This window comes from Myotis daubentonii, chromosome 2 (assembly GCF_963259705.1).
Source record: "Myotis daubentonii chromosome 2, mMyoDau2.1, whole genome shotgun sequence".
Lineage (NCBI taxonomy): Eukaryota > Metazoa > Chordata > Mammalia > Chiroptera > Vespertilionidae > Myotis > Myotis daubentonii.
In genome coordinates this window covers 101,416,150-101,443,237 of record NC_081841.1, presented here as the reverse complement: position 1 = coordinate 101,443,237, position 27,088 = coordinate 101,416,150, and the positions used below count along the sequence as shown (strand labels likewise).

The window sequence follows — 27,088 nt, the reverse complement described above, 5'->3', positions numbered from 1 at the left end:
GATTGCAGGCTCCATTCCCAGTGGAGGGCATGCAGGAAGCAGCCGATCAATGATTCTCTCTCATCACTGATGTTTCTATCTCTCTCTCCCTCTTCCTTCCTCTCTGAAATCAATAAATACATTTTTTTTAAGAAGACCAACAATAAAAGTTTTTTTAAAATGCAGTATCTTACAAGGAGGTCACAGATTCAATGCGTTGAAGCTAAATATTTCCCCCTGGATTGAGTTTTAAGGACCTCTGGGGGAAGTTCACACCTATGCTGAGCCTTCTGACTTGTGCACTTCCAAGCTTTCTGGCCTACTGAAGTGGCAACCATAAGCCTGACTCCTATTACAATCTGCTATGGCTATCTGAGGAGACTGAAACGGTCTTTACAGCAGTGCCATCACAAGAGCACAGAATAACAAAGCTAGAGTGGCTTTAAAGACCATCCAGGCTGTAAGAAAGGGGAAAAAGCTGCTCTACAAATGTAATACAGAAGGTAATTTCAAGAAAGTCCACAGAAGTGTGTTCAGGTAACCTTTTCTAAAAATTGTTGAAAGAAACAACAAAAACAAGAACTATAATCAAATTCATAATTTAAAAAATAAATGATTTTCAATATATTAAGGAATGTTCAATGAAAATACCACCTAGCAAGAAAAGAACTGCTGCTTGGGTTTAAGGACCCTGGGGTCTGGCTTCACTAACTTCTGCCTACTCTAACTGTGAAGGGTGCTGCATCTTTACTCCAGTTTGGAGAGCAGACAAATAACAAAGCCTATTCTGGAAAAAGAGTCCTATACTACCAAAAGGAATTCTAGAACCAGCTTTATGCAATGGTTATGTGTGTCCATGTGTGAACTTGTCTGTGTCTCATCCACTAAGGAAAATAATTCCGCTATTTCTGATCCTTGCTTGCTCCCCATTGCCTTTGGAACCTGCCCCTAGGCAAACCAGGATCATTTTAATAAGCTACCATAACAGGATTTGCTGTAAGCATCAAATGTGATGATGTAATTAAGACAATACCAAAATCATTATACAAACCTGCACTCTTATGAAAACGGACACATTATCTGCACTTTACCTTAGCTGTTATTCTCTTTCACTAAGACTCCAGGCTTCAAACTTCTAACTTAACATTAACTTCTTTCAGCCCCATTTTCAACATCCATAGAGGTGCCTATCATCCTCTTTCTTATTGATTAATTATGTCCTCAAGGTATCTACCCTATTAGAAGGTATGTTGATAGTTTAAAAAGACATCTAGGTTGTTTTTCCCCTCTCTTTTGAAGGTGGTCTCAAAACACACACACAGATCTAAAGCTTTCTTAGGAATTGTCTTGCTACTGTTGCTCTTTATTCTGCGAATTACTGGGCAATTTTCTATTCTCAGTACAATGCTCAACCCTTTATTTCTTACTTAAGTGACCTCCTTTACTCCTTACAATAACTCTGGGGGAGCAGACATGGTTTTCTTACATGAGGAAATCAAGGCTCACAAAAGTTAAGAAATGCCCTCCAAACCATACAGTTCATAAATGGCAAAGCCATGATTTGAAAAGAAATCAATCTGGGCCCAAAGCTCCTACTCTTGACAGGATTACCGTTATGTCTCATCTAATCCTGAGGAAATCAATCATCACAGAAGTAGGTTCAGTCAGGACCATCCACATATGACTGCATTTATGTATATCCCATTGTGTTCCACAAAGACAGTATTTTGTTGGAAGTGGGTAAAAAAAGAATAGAAACATTAAATGAGCTAGAAATGAGACAAGTGCAAGAGGCATCCCTTAAAGCACTTAAATAATCTTCTTCAGGTGAGCTGCGAATTTGGCCCAAGACCCTGTTAAGGGGAATCTAAGGTTTTACAGAATTCAGAGTATGCAAACACAAATCTACCAACTACTCAAAGAAAGTGCCTTTATTCCTGATTCTAGGACCCAAGAGCAAGGTCAGCCATCCACACCTGCTAACATTATTTCAAAGCAAAAGCTCAACAATTACCACAGCATATTCCTCTTACTTCAATACCACAGTCCCCCGTTATTCACGGTTCCACTCTCCATGATTTCAGTTATCTGTGGTCAATCACCAACTGAAACTATTAAATGGAAAATCCCAGAAACAATTCATATATTTGAAATTGCCCAAGATTCTGAGTAGCATGATACAATTTCAGGCCATCCTACTCCCTTTGTTCTGTGTCTTCAAACTATATATGCTCCCCGCCCATCTCCATTATCACATCAACTGTCATGGTATCACAGAACTTGATATTTAAGTAACCCTTATTTTACTTAATAATGGCCTCAAAGCATATGAGTAGTAATGCTGACAATTTGATCATGCCGAAGAAAAGCCATAAAGTGCTTCCTTTAAGTGAAAAGGTGGGTACAATATTTTGAAAGAGAGAGACCACATTTTCATTTTTATTACAGTACATTTTTATAACTGCTCTATTTTATTAGTTATTGTTATTGATCTCTTACTGTGCCTAATGTATAAACTTTATCGTAGGTACGTATGTGTAGGAAAGAACATAGTATATATAGGATTTCAGACATCCTCTGGGGGGTCTCAGAATGTATCCCCCTCGGATAAGGAGGGACTACTTGTATGGCAAATGGCCTCTTCTGTTCTTTTAATAGCAAGTCTAGTTTGTAGCAAATAATTATCAAGGAAAAAATCTCTAGGAGACAATCATTAAAAGCAAAAGCCAAGTGGTTCTAATTGTCTTCCACTGAGGTAACCTGAGACCCCTTACCCACAAAGCAGTGGTTTTGTAACATTTTCTTTAAATAAAATTTTCATTGGAACTCCAAGCAGCTAGAAGGAAGTGGCTCTGGTTGGAACAAGAGTAGAGAAGGTTTCCACTGAATTCTCTATCCTGACTTGTCTGAAACTTGACAAATCACTTACGGTTACTCTCTGTCCTTTTCTGACATGTACAGCTAACCCATTTCCTATTGCTTCCTCTACCACAATAGGAATTTGTGAAGTTTATCCCTATTTTCCTCCCAAAAGTAGCAATCATCAAAAGAGCAGCAAGCCTATTAAATACATACCTACATATACATACGGGAAATTTCATCAAAAAGAGAAAATTAAGAAAATTGAAGCAATTTATATACAACCGCAAGAATATATGAATGACTTTTTAAAAGTTATAAAACTATTCTAGACTTAACTCCAATACTCTATAACCAGAGAGACAGCCTTAAGATATAACTTTAGGCCCTGGCCAGTGTGGCTCAGTTGGTTGGGCATCATCCTGTGCACCAAAAGGTTGCCAGTTCAGTTCCCGATTGGGGCATATTCCGGGGTTGCAGGCTCATTCCCCAGTGGGTGGACATGCAAGAAGCAGCCAATTGATGCTTCTCTCTTGCATTCATGTTTTTCTCTCTTTCTCCCTCTCTTTTCCTCTCTCTCTAAAACTCAATTTAAAAATCTGAATAAAAAATAAAATATAACCTTAGGAGATACAGTATTTATCGTTTCTGCTTTTAGGGGGTAGGGAACGGAACAGATAGATTGCTATGGTCAACTCAAACCGCTCTGGGTTCCTAGGCAGTCAGTGGCCTAACTAGTTAATTGTTCATATCCCTATCACTTCAGAAATTCTGGGAACTTAAATTTAAATAAAATTTGCTAAATATTATTACTTATTTTAATATTTTAATGAGAATACTAGGATAAATCAAATTCTACTCAATTTAGGAACAGAAATTACATTCCATCCATCCAGATAAGGGTTAAGGGTTCCTCATTTCATCAACAACCAATGCCTGCAAAACAAACATAACTTTGAAAAAGAAAGAAAGAAGAAAAGGAATTCAAAATTTACCAGAAATAATTTAAGACTGACACAAGATTTGGGAAGTATGGGGGACTAACAAGCACCAAAATAAAATATATGAAATCCAACACTTCAGAAATTAGAAATTTGAATGCTAATTGGACCTACAAAATAATATGAACCGAATGCTTGGCTGGTTTTATACAAAGCCCATTGTAAGTGTCAAACTATTCATTAAGATTCTTTCAGATGTTCCTGATGGAAATGGAAAACTACACATATTTTTAAACTACATTATGCTGCAGCACTTCTGAGGGGGGGGAAACCATGAAAGCCAATTTTTGGACACATTCATATTCATGAGTCTGTCCTAATACTCTTGTAAAAGGAAAAGTTTAAGAGGTTATTTTTAAATGAAATCTTATGTATTAGAAAGGCAAAAACACAGTAAAAAATTACTGGAAAAGCAGGCATCTCTAATTTTCAACATCTAACGATTCAGAAATACAGCCATTCTAGAAAGCATCTGTTTTTCAGCATGACTCAGTTTCATGTTTTCTGGACTCATTCCTTTCCTTTGGCAATTCACTTGTTTCCTTTGGCAAGTCACTTGTTTCTGATGCCCATACATAATCAGTTTTCACAGTAATCATTAGGAATTTCGTCTCCAAGTAGAAAAGGGTCATCACAAAGATATATGCATATATGTATGCATGTATATAGATATAGATATATGTACATAGGTATATACACATATATACAATATCACATCCATAGGGGTCGGGAGTTGGGAGGGGGGTGCAAAGAAAATCTTGTTTTTCTTTCCTTTTTTTTCTTTCAGGAATTCACAGAGACAAAAAATAATAATGGTAAAATTGTCAAGGTGACAATGTATGTGAGATTTTGTTATAGCTGCAGAACAACCCAAAATATAAATGTCTCCTCAGTAAAAGAGAACAATTATTTTCTTTTTTAAAATATATTTTTATTGATTTCGGAGAGGAAGGGAGAGGGAGAGAGAGAGGGAGAGAGAGAGATGGAAACATCAATGATGAGAGACAATCAGGATCAGCTGCCTCCTGCACACCCCCTATTGGGGACTGAGTCTGCAACCCAGGCACGTGCTCTTGACTGGAATCGAACTTGGGACCCTTCAGTCGGCAGGCCAACGCTGTATCCACTGACCCAAACTAGCTAGGGCAGTGGTCAGCAAACCGTGGCTCGCGAGCCACATGCGGCTCTTTGGCCCCTTGAGTGTGGCTCTTCCACAAAATACCACGTGCGGGTGCGCACGTACAGGGAACATTGTGGAGTGAAAGAAGATGTAGTGTGGAGGACTGAGAAAGGTATGTTGAGATGGTTTGGACATATAGAGAGGATGAACCAAAGGAGACAGACGAAACAAGTACACAAGACGAGTGTGGATGGGGGAGAGTTGGAAGGGGTCGACCTCAGCGAACGTACCTCAATCAGACTGAGGATGTTTTTAGCAAAGGCCAGCTTAGGAGTACCCTAATTAAGTTAATAACAATGCACCTACCTATATAGTTTAAGTTTAAAAAATGTGGCTCTCAAAAGAAATTTCAATCGTAGAACTGTTGATATTTGGCTCTGTTGACTAATCAGTTTGCCGACCCACTGAGCTAGGGCGAGAACAATTATTTTCAACCTTATTTCCTATCCTTGGCACTTCAATTTAACATCTGTCTGGAACCAGACTATTCACCTGTATACTCAATGGAATATAAAAGTAATTGAATTTTTGTCTATCATGAAAAATTACTCAATAAAAAGAGATTTTAAAAATATTATAATTAAATAATTTGCTTATAACGAATCACCATTATCCTTCCCCTTCTCTAGCTTGGATATTTTATTTACTTTTGTATTTTAATCTAGTTTCTCTCTTTTGGTTTTCAGAGACTAAGTATTAGTTTAACATTCAAAAAATAGCGCCAGCCCTGGTTGTGTGGCTAGGGGGTTTGGAGCATCATCCCATACACCAAAAGGTTGAGGTTCAATTCCTGGTCAGGGCAGGTACGAGGGGAGTCCAACTGAGGTTTCTCTCTCACATCGGTGGATGGAGACTTAACTTGAGGTGGTGAACACACAATACAGTGTACAGATAATGTGCTGTAGAATTGTACACCTGAGACCTACATAATTTTGTTAACCAGTGTCACCCCAATACATTGAATAAAAAGGGGAAAAAGCCATTGTTTTTCTACATAACAGAAATCATCAAAAATGAAATGTAGGTTCCCCAGGTGATTATTTTGTGAAAATTTGGGAACTACTGAGTTACAATCATCTAGAGATTGTTTTAAATTTTCAAAACCTATGCAACACCTCCAGACCAATTTGAATCACAATTTCTGGGACTTGGACCCAGGCACCAGCTTTATAAAAACTCCCCAGGTGAACCACTGCTTTATGAAGCAACAATTCTCAAATTTTTGCTCAGGACCTCTTACAATTTGAAACCCCAAAGAGCTATATTGTTCTTGAGTTATATTTATCAATAGTTACCCTACTATAAATTGAGACTGAAATGTTTTAAATATTTATTAAATAATTGAAAAAGACAAAACCAACTCATGTGTTAAATATATTTTAAAGGAAAATAACTATATTTCTGAAAATAAAAAAAAATTATTGGCAATATCATATTTTTGCAAGTTTCTTTACTGTCCGGCTTAAGACAGCTGGATTTTCATATCTGCTTTCTGAATTCAATCTGCCATGATTACGTTGTTTTGGTTGCAGTATATGACGACAATTCAGTCGCACACAGACATCTACTCAGAAAAAGGAGTGTTTAACAGTCCTTTCAGGAAACCGTGGTTCTGTCATGTGGCCTCTGAAAAATGGCACTGTACGCTGAGAGAAATCAGAATAAAAAGGGCAGGTAATGTCTCAGTATAATCATGAAAACAAGTGTGACCTTCCTGAAAGCTGAAAAGGCCCTGAAGACCTCCAGGAGTCCCCAGCCCACACTCCGCGCCTGCTGGGGTGGAGTCCAGAAGAAAGGAAGGCTAGTGAGGTCTGAAGCTGTCAAAGGCTTTACAGCGTCTGCAGGCCTTCCACTGAAGGCTGGACAATTTAGAACTGATGGGGAGAGAGGGTTTGAAAACCTTGCTCAAAAACCAAGTTGATTTTCACTAAAAAAATTAACATTTAAAAATGAATTTTTTTGAAAAACTAGATACTAGCTAAAAAGGAGAGCTAATCCAAAGATTAGTATGAATGTAATATATAAAATATATTCAGCTATTAAATTCCAGACCGCCAAAGTGAAAAATGGGATTTTTAAAGTATTACACACAAAAGCATTTATAACAGACTCAAATGCCTCCTTCCTTTCTTATTCTACTTAAATTTTTAAAACTTTTTTTGGAAGTATTACACAATGCAAAAAAGTTCACAGCCCAAAAATGTATGGCTTGAAGAATTATCACAAAGCGACCAGCCCAGGAAATAGGGTACTGTCACACCCTCAGAAGTGCCCCTCAGTTATAAACCCCTTCTTCTCCCCAAAGATAATCACTTTCCTCACTCCTAACACCCACTTTTTAATTTTACTGAAATGAAACCTTACAGTATGGATTCTATAATGTCTAGCATCTTTTGCTCCACATTAAATTAGTGATATTATTAGTATTACTGAAGTTTTTTCAATTCTATCACTGAACAGTGTACACCACAATTTATTTAATCATTCTATTGATGAACATCTGGGTTTCCAAACGGGGCTATTACAAATAACATTGCTGTGAACAACACAGTAAGTGTATTGGTACAATCAGTCATGCATTTCTGTTGAGTGTATACCTAGAAGAGATTCTGATTCACAAGGATGTGTATCTTCAACAATGCCCAATAATTCTTCAACATGCATCTCCCAATTTATACTCCCACCAGCCAGGCATATGAATTTCTGGTTTTCCACCTTCTCCAAATTACAGAATGCCAGTCTTCAATTTTAGCCAATCTGATGATTATGTGGTTTTATCTCATTACTATTTCAAATTGCACTTTCCTCATTATGAATAGTTTAAGCTTCTTTTCATTTGTCCATGGACCATTTGAATATCTATGTATCTATACGAAAGCCTAAGCGACCGTTACAACCAAACAACCGAAATGACTGGAACAACCAGTCACTATGACGCACACTGACCACCAGGAGGCAGACGCTCAATGCAGGAGCTGCCCCCTGGTGGTCAGTGCGCTCCCACAGCCAACCTCCCCCAACCAGCCAACCTCCCGCAGTCCGTCCCCCAGCCAGCAGGCCCTGGGCTGGGACAGGAAATCAGGGGTGGGAGGTGGCAGATGTGGCCCCTTTCCCAAAAGGGCCGAGGGCCAACTCCCTCCTCAGGGCCGGCAGCCAACCTCCCATACTCTGTCCCTCCCCCTAGCCGGCAGGCCCCGATCAGCCAGGCCCTGATCTGCCCTGATCGCCAGCCAGGTCTAGGGACCCCATCCATGCACAAATTTCATGCACCGGGCCTCTAGTCCTTTTATAAAGTGCTTGTGTAAGTCTCTTACCATTTTTTAATTGTATTATCTGGCTTTCTTATTTTCAGCTCGGTCCTTAAACTTTCTAGGTAGGAGACATGTCAGTTTACATGTGATTCAAACATTCTCTTTCAGTCTATGGGTTACTTTTCTACTCTTAATGACATGTTTTAATAAACAGAAGTTCTTAGTATTTAGTTCAACTTAACATCTATTCATTTATGGCCAGGGCTTTCTATGTCCTGTTTAAGAATCTTTCCCATAGTCTTATGCCATAAAGCTATCCTTTTCTTTCCCCTTTCATCTTTAGATCTTTAGTGTATCTGGAATTGATTTTTGTGTATAAGTTAGAGATCAAATGTCATTTATAGATACCATTTCAGGGATTGCACACCAATTATCAAAAAGACTATCCTAGATCAGGCATGTTCAGGGTGGTATGGCCTTACATGCTGGTGGTAGCTTTATAAAGTATATGATTGTTTAACCACTATAATGTACACCTGAAACTAATATAACATTAATTGTAAGTGTAACTGAAAAATAAAATTAAAAAGAACATCCTTTCCAGACTATTTTGCACTTAAACATACCAAATGTCTACATATGTGTGGGTCTGTTTCAAGGTTTTCTATTCAGTTTCATTAACTTATTTGCCTACACTTATGCCAATACCACACTGTCCTGAATATTGACTTTATAGTAACTTTTAATATCTGGTAAGTCCTGCCACCTTATTGTTCTTCAAGAGGTTCTTGATATTCTTGACCCTCTACATTTCCATATAAATTTTAGAAACAAATTCCATCCCCCAAAACTTTTCAGGTTATGGACTGGATTGGACAGAACCTATGGATCAATTTAGGGAGAAATAACATCTCTATAATATTCAGCCTTTCATTCCATGAACATGGTCTGTTCCTTCTTTATTTACCCTTTCCTTAAATTATCTAATAAATTATGGTTTCCTATGTAAAGGTATTGCAAATTTCTTACTATTTCATTCCTATATGTTTGGATTTTCAATATTATTATAAATAGAAACTTATTCATTTCATTTTCTAATTGTTCATTGATATAGAAAATTCAGCAACTATACTAAATTCATTGCTTAAGTTTAACTTTACATATATTAGATTCTTTTAGATGTTCCTACATACACAAGAGCACTGCCTGCATATGTTGAATTTTTTCTTGTCTGCCAATTCTTATAACTTTTTTCTTTTTTTTTTTTTTTTTTAATCTTACTGCACTGGCTAGAACTTACAGCATATTGCGGTAATAACAAGAATCCTTATCTCAGTCCCAATTGCAGAAGAGAATATTTCATCATTTTCATCTTCCTAAGACTACTGTTTCCTAGTTTGCTTGAGTTTTTCATCATGAATAGCTGTTAAATTTTAATGTTTTCTTCATCTAATGATAACTGTATGCTTTTTCTTCTTCATTAATATGGCAAAATATTTTATTTTAAATGTTAAACCAACCTTGCATTCTAGAATAAATGCAAACTTTTCATGATATATTGCCGGGGTCCAACCCCAGCGGGTCCAGGGGTCCCCAAAGGTGTGGACGGAGTCGGCGAAGAAGGAAGGACACGGAGACAGCGTTCAGTTGATCAGTAGCCTAGCCAGGATCTCCAGCCAGGATCTCCAGCCAAGTTCTGGTCTGGATCTCCAGAGAGGTTCTGCTTCAGATCTCCAGCCAGGTTCTGTCCAGGTTCTCCAGCCAGGTCCAGTCACCAGGTTCTAGTCAGGTTCTCTTGCCATGTTCTATAGTCAGGTTCAGTCCAGGATCTTTTGCCATGTTCTCTCCAGCGAAGTTCTTCTGTCTCCAGGCTCCGTGTAGGTTCTGTCTTCTGAATTCTGTGTTCTAAGTTCTGTGTAGGTTCTGTCTATAGGTTCTCTCTTCTCAGTTCTGTCTCTTTCTGTCTTGTTACATCTGTATTTATACCAGTTGATTCAATCCTATCAATCTCTATTACAAAGGTTAGGGCGTTTCTTATCTCCATTCCAGGGAGTAAAGATTATGTAGCTTAAGCATGATTGTTCATAGTTAAAGTGATTAATTACCCGCCTGGCACTTAGTTGAGGGGTTTTATTCCCTCCCTAACTTCAGGGGAAAATCCCTACCTGGGGATTCAACCTTTCTCGGAGAGGTGACCTTGGTTAAAACACAGCACCAAGAAGGTGAGCAAACATATTAAGAACCGTATGCCATATATGCCAGGTCCCTTGAAACAGCAAGGATGGACTGGCTCCCGGCAAATTCCCCCTTTTTTATTTTTTAAAGCGGCTCCCGGCAATATATTATCCTTTTATATTTATAGATTTAAATGGTTTTTTTAGGATTTTTGCAAGTATGTTTTTGAAGGAGACTGTCTTATAATTTTTATCTTATAACAAACACTTTATAATATTTGACATTAAGATTATGTGAGCCTATCAGGACCTCCAGGCTTAGAAGATTTTAACCACCATGTTTCAAATTTGACCATACATCCTTCTTCTAAAACATTTATGTATCTCTATGAAGAGGAAAAAAAAAACACATAACTCATGCCTTCAAGCATTAGTAGGAGGCAGAATACAATAGCCTTCAAATTACTTATAAGTAGAGAAATAAATTAAATTCCAACAGAGCTTCCAGCATAAACCACTGCAAGCCTACAGGTAGAGAACAGGGGAGGAGAGATGACAGGTTCTGTAAAACAGAATAGAGAAATGTTAAAGACAAATGACTACAACCTCCCTCAAAATAAAGAAACATTTAAATCACTGATCACAGATCAAGACTTGGTAGTTCACAGAAGTGGCTAAAGAAAAGGGGCTTGAAAGCAAGTAAACCAGAAGTTGTAGACTTAGAGAAGCAATGCTTGTGAGACAGTCAGATATTCAGAGAATGAGTGGCGCCCCTTGGAGACATGGCAGAAAAGGGAAAGCAGCAAATAAGAGAAAAAATAAGGATCCACATAAATGAAAGCAAAATAAGACATGCCACCTACTCCCCAAAACCAACATCATCCATGGAGGAAATTGCACAGAAGAAGACAGGATTGGAAAGAGAGCTCTCCAACTAGATAACCTACTACTCAAAAAACAGGGGTTCAAAAAACTATGTAAATAAATAAAACCCACATCCACATGAGACTACTATTTAAAAAAAAACAAAACAGAAAACATAGCATTTCAGCTAATAAAACTTCTCCCACCAAAGCCACCATAAAGCTAAAGAAAACTGTAACATAACACTCAAAACTAAACTAAATATCCTCAAACAAGCATGTAGGAAACGTATACAGAAACTAAGAACAGAAGTGGAGGAAAAAAGGAAGAAATAGTACAAAGTAGATTTAACTTAGGTAACAGGGAAAAAAAATCATATCAGAAATGAAGATTAAGTAAAAAGGTGCCCAAAGGAGAATAAATTTAAAAAGTGAAAATTTAATAAAAGGTATTGAGGAAAAGCAAGAAAACAACCAAAGGAAAAAGATAAAGAAGTAAGCAGGAGAAAGGGAAGTGACTTTTAGAAGACAGTCAAAGCAGGTCAAACATTCATATATGTGGATAAACTTACTCCAAGGAGCATATATACAAGACTCTGGAAGAACATATTCAAAACAGTGGGATATTATTTAAAACAGTAATCCAAGAAAACTTTCTGGAAACAAAAGAAAACTTAAACTACACATTTAAAGAGCCAACTAGGGAAAACTTACCAGGAACAGAGAGTATAAGGATACAAACTTATAAAGACTATAAGACTTTAATGATACAGAAAAGATGCTCAGGCCTCCAGGCTAAAAGATGAAATAACTTCCAAGAACAGAGAATGATACTGGCATAAACTTATTAAAACATACAGTCCTGACCAGTGCGGCTCAGTTAGTTGGAGCATTATCCCATATACCAAAAAGCCACAAGTTCGATTCCCAGTGGGGGCACGTGCCTGGGTTGCAGGTTTGGTCCCAGTTGGGGAACGTGTAAAAGGCAGCTAATGAATGTTTTCCTCAGTCTCTCTCCCTCTCTCTCTCTCTCTCTATCCCTTTCTGTCTAAAAATAAAAATTAAAAAAAAAAGAAAAATCAGTCAACATATCCTCCAGTGAGAATTAAAATAAATAGCAAGACAAAAGTAAAAAATCATTTTTAAAAAACTTAGAAAAGTGAAAACAAGGATTTTATATCTTCAAGCTATCAAAGCCATAAAAAAAAATACTTGAATAAGCAGGCACTCTAAAAACACTTACACATGCACCCTTCCTAAGGATTCTAATCATCTTTCTCTAACTCAGTTCAGCATATGAATTACAGACACAGATAATTATCTGAATAACTATTTCCTCAGTTTTCCCAAGGATACACAAGTGATATAATTCTAGATGCATAGGAAAGATGTTAATCTGTTACATTCAATAGATGCATGAGGGCATTAATTCCATTTAATCAATGGATGACTGAAGAAATTTAAGCAAAAGGACTAATGAATGAATGAGCGGTTTATATATTTAATTGCAGAATTAAAGACAAGACTGGGCTTATGGAAAAAGAACAGTGTGTAAACATGTCTGACAAAGCAGAAAAATACAACTAAAATTACAGGAAGAGAGAAAAGAGAAGACAAAATCACTGAGTATTATATGAGTAATAGGTGAAAACGAAAGAATGACACTTGCTGATATTAAAAGGATAGGTTTAAAAGTGGGAAGAGGATTAAAGGTGCTAACAAAGGTATATAAGGGAAATGTAATCACTGAAAAATTTAGTCCTTCCTACATTTCAAAAGAAGTATTTTTTTAACTCAAGTAAAACACACCTAATAATAAACATAGTAAGTGTAATACAGATAGCAATTATAAAATGACAGAAGAAAAAACAAACATATCAGATATAACAATGTGAATGGACTTAACTTGCCTATTTAAAGATTTTCAAACTTGCTTAGAGAGCAAAGTCCAACTCTGTGCAGTATATATAGGACATACTTAAAATGCAGCGATTCAAAAAGGCTAAAAATAAAGGGACGAATAAATACTTATCACGCAAATGGAATAATTAGGTTGCAATCATACTAGACAAAATAAAATTTAAGCAAAAAGTATTCAACAGACAAATGCTAAACGCTCTATTTCACAATGAAAAAATAAGTTAATATCTATAAACCAAATAATAGAAACTATTGCCAATCCAAGGATAAATAAATAGAAATTCATTATAAATAAGACACACACACCACTCAGCATTAGAATTCAAGGGGGTAGGGGGGGAATTAAGTAAGGACATAAATGATCTAACAATATAACCAGTAAGGTTTTTTGGACATACATTGAACATTATACTCTAATAATGAACAAACCTACAAAAAATATTCTATATTGAGGCACAAAGAAATCATTAATATAGTCATAAAACAGAAATGTTGCAACCAATAGCCACTAATTACAATGGGGGGGGGGGGAGGGGGACTAGAAATAAAAAACATTGGAAACAATATAAATACCCACCAAAGGAGAGATTATACAAAAGAACTGTATAATCACCCAATGAAATATTATACAGCAAAAAGAATGCATGAGTACTTGCAACAACATGGATGAATTTAACAAAATTGTTGAACTAAGGATCTAAACACAAAACCATATGTAATAATGATCTAAATTCAAAATTGGGCAAAACTCATCAATGTTAAAAGTCACCGTAAGTTGCCCTTTGAGAGTGGGGTGATCATGACTCAAAGGGGGCACTGTAACGTCTGGGTGCTAGTTTCACAGGTAAATGCATTTTCACCAAGCTCTACATTTCTGATCGGTAGACTTTTCTATATCAATATCAATAAAATTTACAAAATTTAAAAAAAAACTAGAAATTAAATACAAAAGTCTTTCCAGCTAAAAATTGAAACTCTTTAATGAAAGAGAATATGTACACAAATCACAAAATTTCTGAAAAGTGGAATAATGAAAATGTTACATATCGGAGTCCCTAGAATAATTTTAAGTAATAATCAGAAAAAAAATCAGAGCTCTAAACACCTATATCATTTTTTTAAGTAAATACATGAATTATATCCCTAACTCAAAAAGCTAGAAAGAGAACACAGAAAAACAAAAGAAAGCACAAAGATAACAATTATAGATAGAAGCAGAAATTAATGTTTATAGAGAACAGATCAAATTAATAAAAATCCTAGTTCTTAAAAAAAACTGAATCCATTTTTTGAGGTAAGTAGAGTAGTCAAATTCATAACAGAAAGTACAATAGAGGTTGTCAGTCACTGGGGGAGCGGGGCTGGAGAGTTATTATTCAGTGATACAGAATTTCAGTACTGGAAGATGAAATTTCAGTTCTGGAGAAGAATGTGGTGGTGGTTGTACAACAATGTAAATGTAGTTGATACCACTGAACAGTACACTTAAAATGGTTAATATGGTCCACTTTATATTACTTATTTTTTACCACAATAAAAAATACTGAGATAAACAAAGCACACACAAATTCTATCAAAGAAAAAAGGAGCAAATACACAAATATAAAAATATATATATAAAACATAAGACTACTCTGCATACTTCAATGCAAATACATTTTAAAACCTAGATAAAATGGATAATTTCTTAGGAAAGTACAGTTTACCAAAATGGACCCCAGCAGAAATAGAACACTTAAAGTTATTTCCCCAGAAGAAATAGAAAAAGCTTTCAAAGAACTCAAAAAGAAAGAAAAAAGAACCATACCTTTAATATTGGTAGGGTCTCATGTGATGTTCCCTTTTTCATTCCTAATTTTGGTTACTTGTACATCTGAGTTTTTGAAACTCATTTATCTCACCAAATTTATTTAAGTCATTGGTCTTTTCAAAAGGACAGCTAGCATTGTAGATGTTTTCTAGTGTATTTTTTTTTCTATTTTATTAACTTCTCCTTTTATAATGTCCATCTACTCCGTCTGGATTTAGTTTGCTGGGGTGTTTTGTTGTTTGTTTGTTTGTTTGTTTTCCTGTCTTCTTGAGATGGATGCTCAGATCACTTCATTTTTTCAGTTTTTCTTTTTTTCCTAACATGCATTTAAAGCTATAAACTTTCCTCTCAGTATGATTTTAACTATACCTCACAAATTTGATATATAATATTTTTATATTAACTCTGATCAAACTTTCTCAATTTTTTGAATTCCCACTGTAATATATCTTCTATGACCCATGGGTTATTCAGAAAAGATTTGCTAGTTTCATTTTGCTATTGATTTTAGTTTAACTTAGAGAACACTATTCTGTTTGCTTTCAATCCTCTGAACTATACTGAGACTTGCTTTTGCCCAGAAGGCTGGGTGAAGTCAACCAACACTGGTAAAGAATGTATATTCTGTGGTTGTTAAGGGCAATGTCTAGATAGGCAAAGCAAGTTTATTGATTGTGTTGTTCAAATCTTATATATCCTTACTAAATTTCGTTCCATCATTTACAAAGAGAGTGTAAAAAAAAAACAACAACCAAACTCCCTCTATGATTATGAATGTATCTATTTATTTTAAAGCCTGTATTATAATCACTAAAATTATTTTTGGGTGATCTAGACACTCTATTATAGAAAACAGAAAGGTGAATAACCAATAAAATACTCTCTACACTAATAAAAATGGCACTAATTATTATCCAAAATGGCTTAATATCACCTCTCAAAAATAAAAATCACTTTACAGGTTTCCTCCATACTCTAACTGGATCATATCCAATAATTCCAGACAGCAGATCAATTTGCATAATTCCTCAGAGATATATTTTACAACTAATTCATGCTGCTTGTTTCCTGGGAAAAGTCAGTAATGCTCTGCAATATATCCTATGGACAAATTACTGGGACTTTTCTACAGCCAAATGGTACTTATTTGTCCATACCAGTTACCTTGATCCTCCTCTCTGCCAAGAAGGCGTATCACCCCCACCCCTTCAGTGCCCCCTACCCTGTATCCCATTGGGCTTCGATGCCATCTTAGAAGCATTCTCCCACAATGCTCCAGAGAGCACTCATTATAACCTGAAACCCACTGTACCTCTGCTCTGTGGTAGAATCTTTGATGACCAGGCAGAGTGTGGTTTATGTGGTCCTACTAAGATCCCAAAGCTCAGGTATAGAATGGCCAGGTATACTAGTAGATTAGGGTCCTCCATTTTCTCGGGTCAGGCTCATCTGCCAGTTTAGATGGAGCATCTTCCTGTGCAATCCCAAGGCACCTTTTTTAAAAAATATATATTTTTAATGATTTCAGATAGGGAGAGTGAGATAGAAACATCAATGATGAGAGGGGATCACTGATTGGCTGCCTCCTGCACGGCCCCTACTGGGGATCAAGCCCCCAACCTGAGCATGTGCCCTTGACCAAAATCGAACCTGGGATCCTTCAGTCCACAGGCTGACGCTCTATCCACTGAGCCAAACCAGCTAGGGCCCAAGGCACCTTTTGCTTTTCCACTGGTCACAGTATACCACAGTGTTCTTTTCGCTTGTATTCTCAGCTAGTACACTGTCAGTCCCTCGAATACAGGAACCATTTGATTCATCTTGATATCCTCAACATCTAGTACTGCCAAGCACGTGGACACGTGTTCCTTCTCCTCTTGTAGTCTCCAATCTATTCTCTACACAGCATTCCTGATGATCCTTTTAAAATCTAAATCAAAGGATAAATCACTTCTCTGCTCAAAACCTTACAATGGCTTTCCGTCTCAAAATAAAATGAAATGTGCCACTACAGTCTATGGGGGCCCACATGGTCTGGCCCTCTCGTACCTCTATGATCTCACACACACACAATTACTCATACTGTCCTCCTTATATCCCAAGGGCCTTTGCACTTGCTGTTCCTTCCCCCATAAAGGCTCTTTCCCAAAATATTTGCCTGACTGGCTCTCCTTCACCTTTACTCACACCTCTACTCAAATGTCACCTCAGAAATGCCTTCCCTGACCACACTGTCAAAAATAGTCCCTGGCACTCTCCTCCCTTGCTTGCTCTATTTTCTTTATAGCCATTACTATGACATATATTAATGTTGTTTATTTATCATCTTTCTCCCCCACTAGAATGTGATCTTCATAAGAAAAGGCTGAAATTCATCCTCTAGAACACAGGTCAGGAATTTTTGCTGTGAAGGGTCAAATAACTATTTTATACTTTGCAGGTTAGACAGTCCATGACCCAACCATTCAACTCTACTCAACGATGCCTTGTAGCAGGAAGGCAGCCACAGACAATATATGAATGAATGGGCATTCTGTGTTCCAACACAATTTTCTTTATAAAATCATGCAAAAGTCAAGATGCAGCCACAGGCCTTGTTCTAGAAGTTCGCCAGCCTTTGTTCTAGAACAAGCTTGGCATACAGTACATTGACTGAATTAATCAAACATGTCTCTGTTCCTGGTCTCAAAGCTACTTTTGACTGGCAGCATAAAATACCAGCACTCCAAGTTCATCAGAAAAAAATAATTCAAACCAGCTAGCTTTTATACATCTTTTACCAAAAATCCATTTGATATTAATTATATTCCTTAATGGCTGAAGGATATGCAATTCTTGTCACAAGAAAGTATATAAACAGTGCTAGTTTGACCCTCTGCAGATAATTTTTAAGATGTATTTAACTTCATATAAGGACATTACAATAATCAGTCTCATTAGAACCACTGTTCTAGGTGTTGCAATAATGTCACTGAGCACGTCACCCACTACAGTTTTCAATGTAACCCATAAGAAGCTCCAAACAAGAAGTCATAGAACATATTAAGGAAGAGAAACTAGTGTGTTTGTTATGGATGATGAAAACTACAATGCAGAGTCCCTTTCAGTTTGGCCATCAGGACACTCGGCCAAGGTCCTATCAGCCTGTGGCAGACTGGTTATGTACCTGTTAGCCATACGCTCTCTTCTCCAGGGTTCACAGCAAGATTACATTTTTTAGCCTAAAGTAAGTTGAGACCATGTCTGAGTACAGCCAGGGGCCCATGGAACCTCCCACAGGCCCTGGCCGGTTTGGCTCAGTGGATACAGCATCGGCCCACAGACTGAAGGATCCCAGGTTCGATTCTGGTCAAGGGCACGTGCCTGGGTTGCAGGCTTGATCCCAGTCCCGATCAGGGTGTGTGTGGGAGACAACAATTAATGTGTTTCTTTCACATCGATGTTTCTCTCTGTTTGTCTCTCCCCCTCCTTTCCACTCTCCCTAAAAATCAATGGAAAAATATCCTGGGGTGAAAATTAGCAACAAAAAACAAGACTGCTCTCTTTCCCTACCACCAGGTGACCCGGGCAGGTTCCCCTTTCCTATAGGAGGTTGATTCACAAGGTTAAAAAATAGCCTGACTACCTGAAGGGCCCTGTGGAAGATCACCCCACCAGAACCCCAACACTGAACTTCAATGTGGGTGCGAAATAGATGTTTATTGTGCTAAGTCACTGGAATCTTTAACTTAATAAAGTTAGCCCACTGCATGTAAAACACTGACCTGGAGGCTCCAGCGTCATTGAAAGTATAGGTTTTATTCTTTTAATTCCTGATCCCCATATGATTTTTATTCTCATTGTTTATATTCAGCTTTATTATTATGAGCATTTTCATAAACTAATTCCATCTTTATTTAATGAAGGACAAGAGAGATAAGCCTTCACTGTTTGTGTTCAATAAAATCATAAGCAACTAGAACAATAAAAATTTGGATAAAGAGCATATTCTATCTAAACAAAACTATTTGTAACTGTCACTGATATACAGTTGATCTAAGTTATAGTGGTGTCCAAAAGAGAAAGAACCAACCTGAATAAATGTTAAAATGCAGGGCAATATATTTCATCTCAATGAAATATAATAATCAGAAACCAAATAGCCTAAGAAATGAAACCAAAAATTTCTAAATTCCTGTCTAGCAAGAATAAGTAACCATAAATGTAGCTTAAAAGAAAATTTCTGTTCTAAACCCTCTAATGCCTAATCCCTATACAATTTTTTCAAATGATGTCCTGAGGTTTTGTTGTTTCCATAATTTTTTTTAAAAGATTTAAGTATAGAGGAAACTGGCCATGTCAGAAATGGAAGAAGTGTTTAATTAGCCTATGTAAGACAATGGACAAACAGCACAGAAGCTATGAAAAATTTAATTATGGCTCAGGCTCACGTACAAACTTCATTATCACTGATAAGCCTTGTAACCATTCAAAATTATAATGCCAACTTTTAAAAAGGAATAACATCTTAATAATCTTCCTCCTGGGAAATCTCAAAGAATGATTCACATTTTAGTAACGCCTTTGGGAACAATGGTGTTTGCAAGTGTACAATTAAAATCTGAAGAGGTGACTGGGAAATTTGAGCATTTCTGTGTATTTCTGATTTTTAAATAAAAATCAGGATAATTAATTCTAAAAGATGTAAAAAAAAAAAGGGAAACAAATACTATGGAAAACCAAGAACCAAGATATGCTTTAAATTCTACAGGATTGATTACAGAACGAAATGTGTTTTTCTATTTGTGTTGAAAATGGACATGTATCCTATACTAGAAAATTACAATTACCCCAAATAAATTAAGATCTTACTTTTGAAGAATAGAAAGTAAGTATGTTCCTCCTCACTCTCAGCTATGTACAGCCTCTCTCGAATAGACAACATAAGTGTAAGTTGCTCTTTCTCTGGTTAATGTCATCCATCAAATTGGACTAGATACTTTTCTCCTTGTGTTTAGACACTGTTTCTTCCATGTGCCACAAGGGGCAATTTAAATCCATAAGCCTCTCCATAAGCATTAATTCTAAACTGAGGAAAGAATATGGCCCAGCAAAGAGTTACAAAGCCAATTCAGAACTGAAACCTGCCTAGGTAATACCCTAACACAGGATTACATAATAAAACAGTCAAAAAATGTGTCACATACATATTTGGAGAGCTGAAAAAAAAAAGTAACTGATATTAGTAGGGCAAAATGACTCAGACCACTTTCTAAATTATATAGTAGTGGTAGTGTTAGACTTATTATATGTTCATGAATCAATACATATAACATGTTCAGTCAATGAAAAAATATTTGTTGAGGATCAACTATGTGCAAAGAACATACCATTTCATCCATTTAACTGATAAAATATGGCCACATGGATTCTAGTTCACATTAATCACACTCATATTTTATATTACAATGTAATTTCACTGAACTGTTCGTGTGCACAAAGTGGGTAATAGCACTCAATGAGAGGATACTGTGAGCAAAACTAAAATGGCACTGCTGCAGCATGGCAATAAAATCTCCAACGTGCACTGAGCACAACGCTTAAAAATCCAACATGGCTTTCAATTGTAGAAAAGGGAAGTACTCAAGACCGACTAAAAAGAAACATAAAGTAAAAACTAAAAGGAAAAAAAGTTAAAATACGTAAAACACTGAAAAAGTTCAAGAATACATTAACAACAAAATATATCTTTAGATCAATTTCAAGACCATTGTTCCAAGAAACTGGAGGGCACCCTAGGAACAGGCCCAAGGAAAAGTTTCACAAGTAAAAAGTTGAGAAATGATCCCAGATGCTGAGCTGAGAATCAAGGCCTAGTAACATGAGAAAATGCCCTGGATATTTGGGATGTTTAAAATTTAAAGAAAAAAAAAGTGAACAAAAGAAAAGAGCTCATCTCAAAGAGAAGAGGCACAGGTCCAGGGAAGAAGAAACAGAACAGGGCTGGCTCTGGAGATTAAGAGTAAAATCTGGGTGTGAAAAAATATTCTCATCTAAAGACATCTATTAAGATAGGAGGACCGACCGGCTCTGATACAAAAACAAACAAACAAACAAAACTGGCTTAAGGTGAGAACAGAACAAAGAACAGGACAGCCAATGAGGACAGTCACAGACAGATACCACCTCCAGAGGACACCAGGACCTAGAAAAAGGCAAGGCCATGCCCAGAGGACCCTACTCTCAGAAGGACCAGCCAGTCCTAAGAAAAGCATGCCTGCCCTGAAAAGGAAATAAGCATCTTTAAAAATGTTTAATAAGAAAATAAAGTCACTATAAAAAAAATTAACAAGTTTTAGAAAGAACTACCTCCCTGGCGCTACACACACACACACTCCCTGCAGCCATTCACTTTTTTAAAAATGTATCTTTATTGTTGAAAGTATTATAGATGAGCACCATTCACTCTTTAATTCGCTGCCATAAGGCTCCCCTGAGACTCTTCTTGCCAAAATCAGTAATTATATTCTAGGACTAAATCCAATGGAAACTTTGAAACCACTATTCCATTGGATATCCCCCTAACATCCTCTCCCCTTGGATTCTTTAATATGCTCAAATCCCTCCATTTAAAAAATAAAAAGCTCCCCTTTGCCCAACTTCCTACAGTACCACATTTCTTGAGTTGTTCACACGCACTGGCTCCACTTCACTATTAAACCCTCTTACAAACAGGACATCTCGCTCTAGTCCCCATCACTGTGTTGCCATTGCCATCATCTATATTACTAATGACCTCCTGACTGTTAACATCCCTCCTTACTGAGGTTCTCCTGGACCATGGCTTCCAAGACACCATTTATGTGGCTCCATCCTTCTTAGCCTCAATTTGGGAGCCTATTGTCCTACCTATCTTTCACACACAAGAGTTCCTCAGATCACATTCTACATCACTCCTTTTCTCACTCTCCATGATTCTTGAATAATCTCCTCTCCCCAACAGCCTCCATTAACAAACAAACAAAGGCACGAGGTTCTAGACACCAGGACACCATTAGTGTCTCAGGGCAAAAGAAATGGCTATTGAGTAATGGAATCATTACATAAGTTCAAATAACTTAAGCATTTATATCCTAACAAGTTAACACCCATTTGGAAAAAAGGACACTTTAATTGAGAGGGGAAAAAACAAGTGTTTTTATTTCATTTTTAATAAAGTATTCACTAATGGTATATATACACGTGTTGAGCACCTCAAAATTTCTCAGACTGGATATCACTGCTTTCATTTCCTGTTCCAAACTGATTCCCACACATGGAACAGGAACCACTGAAAATCCAGCTTACAAAGACATCATCGAAAGGAACAGAGTACAACCTATTGGAGAAACTGCTAACGACTCTGAACTAGTGGTTCCCACAGGGTTGGATGGATGTTACACGGTGCTGGGTTTCCTTCAACAATTTAACATCCTGCATTTTCCCTGTGAGCTCACCGTAACCCCTCGACAAATAATTTAGGAACTACAGTGCTAAGAACTCTCAAATGTCTGCCCAGTCCAGATGCCAACTAAACACTATGTCCCACAGGCACCTTAAAGCAATCATCTTTCCCCCAAAATGGCTGCTGCTCCCCCTAGTTACTTCGATCTCATTCCTGCCACTTCCCTGTCCTTGCCACCAAACTAAACTTTGTTTTCAGTTGCTCCAATGTACCATGAACAAGCCTTTGTCCACTCTCCTCTACCCAGATTCTAACCAATTCCTTTTCTCAGACCTCTCTGGGAAGCTTTTCAAATCTCTCTGAATAGTGTCTATGCTGGGTCTGGAGTCATCCTCCAAGCTCGTGTGGCTGGCCCCTTTCAGAGCACTTAGCATACACTGCTTTGTAGTCAATGGTTAAATCTTATCCAAGAACAGAGCTGAACAGAAAGTTCATCTGGGTGGACAGAGGTATCTGCCTTGTTTATCTCTGCATCCCCAGAACATATGATAAACTCTGGAATCTCCTTAATAAACAAAGCAAGGGAATGAATGGATTAGGTCACTCAGGCGATGCTCCCCTGTCCCTCACCACTTACAGACTCTATCGCAGCACTCACTGCACTGCACAGACTACGAACATCTTAAAAGCTCTCACCTCTTACTTCTGCAACCCCAGTATTAAACTAGTGCCTGGTACTTGGCAGAAAAATCACTAAATAGCTTCTGAATAAAAAAAGTTACCAAAAAAATTCTAGAAGGCTATACCCACTGTATTAACTGTGGCTACCTCTGGAGAAAGAAACAAGACTAGGGCAACAATAGGAAGAGAAAAAGGGAACTGAGGCTTTTTAGTCCATGTATCGCAAGTGATATTAAACTTATTTTACAATATGCATTACTTATTTATGTATACAATATTCCTATATCATAAGCATAAGCATAAGTAATGGGTTAAAAAATAAATAAATAAAGCAGCCATGAAGAATGCATTTGGTTCTAAATTCCCAAGAGCATGTCCCAAGAAAACCTGACTTTAAAGAGGAATACAGGGTACCTAGGGGGGAAAAAGACTGAAAGAGAAGCTGAGCATTTAAGTAAATGTCTGCACGGCATTTGGATGGAGTCACTCCCAAGAAAATATAAGGAATGATAACACCATATGAGGGGGGAAAACCTGTTTCTCTTCTTCAAAGACAGTTCTTGGAACTCTAAAAAAAGACCACTAGTACTGGCCCACTAGTACAGAAAATTCTCTCAATACTTACAATGGCAATTGTTTTAATAGAAACATTCCAATAACCAAAAGGATATTTGCCACATGCAGGTTCCCATGGTAAGTATAACGTATGTCTACAAAGACACAGTAAGAACACAGAGAGGAGGCTATAGTGCTGGCATGACCACTTAGCAAAGTGTGTCCCAGCTTTACTTTCAGGGCTTAAAAAAAAAAATAGTGCAGCACATCACTGGCAATTAGGTCATAAATTTCAAGCAAACAGATAAAACAATGCTATAAAGCAACTCATGTCAGCAACTGGAAGTGAAAGAACAATTTTTTATGTATATAGTTCTAGAACAAGCTTCTTTTCACTGTTGAACAGTGAATACAGGTCAGACAGTAAATATATAGTCAATCAAACTTTCCATTCTAATGAGCTTTCAACATCTGAAAAGACACAACTTTCATGAATAGAAATTAAGGTCTTTAAAAATGAAGAAAAAATGAGCACTACACAGACACTATTGGAAAGGAGACCAGACACAATAAAAACTGCCTATGGGAAAGGTCAAACCCAGCTTTCTTTTGTTTAACCTATCACGTAAATAAAAGAACTAGCTTTAAAGAATCACTACATTGTTTCACAACTAGAAAAGTTGAGTAAAGTATATACAAAAGCAGCAACCAACTTTCAATAGAATTTGCCCTAGAGGCAATAGAAAAATAAGTCAATTATAACACTTTGAACTTAGCTTTGATTTAAAAAAAAAATAAAAGCATTTTGTTTTAGACAAGCCGAAGTGTAAAGATGCAAAATACGTATTTCAAATGGCTAGCCCCTTCCCCTTAAAAATGTGGACCCCAATCTTACATTAAAATTTCATAGCCCATTATGCATTTGATTGAGATAGCTTCAAAGCAAAAACTGGCCTTTTTAAATTTTGTTTCTAAAAACTCAAAAATTACTGCCGGCAGTAACTGCGGTTTTTTTAATTAATCTCCAGGTGAGAAAGAACCCCTATCCGCCCAATGGCATGTAAGAAAATAAGATGCTCCTATTCATCCCCACGCCCATAGCTTAGTTTCTTAATAATTAAGAACTCTGCTCTCCACTCTGCTCCAGCACAGGCCAGCCCAAGAAATCGCCATTGCCTGGTGCCCCAGACGGAACGGGAAAGGTTTTCCACCAGCTGATCTGCGTCGCGGAGGAGGCTGAAAGCCCGGCGCCGCGGCCCCCGCCGCCGCGCAGCAAAGTCTCCCGAGGAGGATCCCCGCAGGCGAAGCTCTGGGAAGCGCAGCCCTCCCTCCAGACCCGCCGCGCGCCCTCGCCGGTGCCCGACCCCATCCCTGCGCTGGGAGAGCCAAGCCTGGCTGCTGAGGCCGGGAGCTTCCCGCGCCCGCAGCCCCGGAGAATGGAGCACCCGGCGCGGGGAGGGCGACGGCGAGGATTGAGAGCACCGGACCCAGGGACGGGGGGCGGGGGGCACCCGGGGTTGTGCCAGATGCCGGCGAGGGTGCGCGGAACTGGGAGGGATGTGAAGGTCCCAGGCGCGGGCAGCCGGGCGTCGTGCGTGGGGCGTAAGCGGAGGCCCCGGCGCCACCTGCAGCCGGGTAGCGGGTAGCGGGCACCGGGCAACGCCAGGGCCGGAGGGCCAGGGGGGCGGGAGGACGCGCGTGAAAACGGCCGCCGGGCCGTGGCGCGCCGGCGGGAAGCCGCGGTCGGCGCAGGAGCCGGCGAGGAGGATGCAGCCGGGCTGCCGATCAAGGCGCGGGCTGCGCCGCGGCCCGCAGTGGGCCCGCCGCCCGCCCGAGCGCGCCCGGCGCGTTGCAGCAACTTCACTTGGCCGCGGGGCTGCGGCGTCCGGCCCGCGCCCGCCATCCCCCGGGGCAGCCGCGCGGCTCGGAGCCGAGCGCGAAAGGGGCCAGGACCGGGCAGCCCGGGCGGCCGCAGCTCGCACTCACCAGTCCGCGGTGCCGCCGCCGGCGCCGGGGCTGCACTCCGAGCTCCATGGTCCCGCTGCGCCGGGATGTCCGGCGCCCCCGTGCCGCACTACCCCGCACGCAGCGGCGCCAGCGACGCCTCCGGCCCGGCCACGGCCGCGGCCACGCCCCCTCCCGGCGGGGGGCCCGGCCGGATCTGGAGGGGGGCTCAGCCCCGGCTCCGCCAACCAAGGCCCGCTGACCAGACCGCTTCGCCAGGATTGGCGAGCGCCTCGGCCAATGGGGAGACGGCAGGGGCGCGGAGCCGCGGCGCCGAGGGGCGGAGGGTTGCGGTGAAGGTGGCTCTGCCTTGGTCCTCGGCCCTGGCGCGGGATGGGGTTTTGGCGATGTCCCTTCCCGAGTGGGAGGTTAGTCTACTTCGGGCCGAGTTTATAGTAGGGGCTATTCTATCACCTCTGTTTACGACGTACCACCCCCTTGCAGTGCCTTTGAGTTTCCACCCTTCCCCTCACCTCACCTGGGCTTTGAGGGTCTCCTGGAAGCAGCTCTCTCAACCTGCATGTTGTCAGGCAACCCGGAGAGCATTATAGCCCTGTCATGGGTTCTCAAGCCTATTAACATTCTATCCACAAAATCCTCTCATCTCCCTCTACAGATTCTTTCCTTGTTATTCATACTGTCTCCAGTCTCCCTTCACCCGGGATGTGAGAAAACTCACAATGTATCTATAAAACATAGGATGTCCCTGAAACTACCAACCTAAACTCCGTGGCAATGGAACATAGCCAGGTGATATTTGATGGCTCAAACGGAAACTTAAGAAGGAAAAGGAAAGGAAAGGAAAAGGAAAAGGAAAGAAAGAAAACAGAAAAGCCATGTATGGTCTCCTAGGTCCTGAAGAAAAGGGGTTTAAAGACATCAAATAGAAATGTTATCTTTGTTTTCGTTGCATGCCTTTATTCTTTTGATTTACGAATAAGATCACTACATTGAAAAACTTACAGGGATAAAAGACGTTCCAGTCCCAATAAAAAGTCCAAGAAAAACTAATTAAGGGTGTTTTCCTCTTGTCTTTACAGACCTGTGATAACTGTCTTCATCTCTTCCCGTTAGTAGCAGGCAGCAACTACCAGCTAGGAAAAAGAACAGCAGCCTGGCTGGTGTGGCTCAGTGGTTGAGCATAGACCTATGAACCAGGAGGTCACAGTTTGATTCTGGTCAGGGCACATGCCCAGGTTGCAGGCTCAATCCCCAGTTCTAAATCCCCCGTGCCCAGTAGGAGGTGCGCAGGAGGCAGCCATTGATGATTCTTATCATTAATGTTTCTCTCTCTCTACCTCTCCCTTCCTCTCTGAAATCAATAAAAATACATTTTTTTAAAAAAAAAATAGCGGTTCATAACAATTTTAGCAAAGTTGGCAGCATCA

The 27,088-nt window shown here is 39.0% G+C and overlaps 1 protein-coding gene across 2 annotated transcripts in view; it reads right to left on the bottom strand.

Moving 5' to 3' along the window:
- Nucleotides 1–25,818, bottom strand: part of WASF3 (WASP family member 3) — a 158,654-nt gene extending 132,836 nt beyond the window's left edge. For both annotated transcript variants that reach the window (XM_059684038.1, XM_059684039.1), the window contains exon 1: nt 25,683–25,818. The gene's annotated coding sequence lies outside the window, so the exon portion shown is untranslated. The remainder of the gene's footprint in view (nt 1–25,682) is intronic.
- Nucleotides 25,819–27,088: the final 1,270 nt, after the last annotated feature.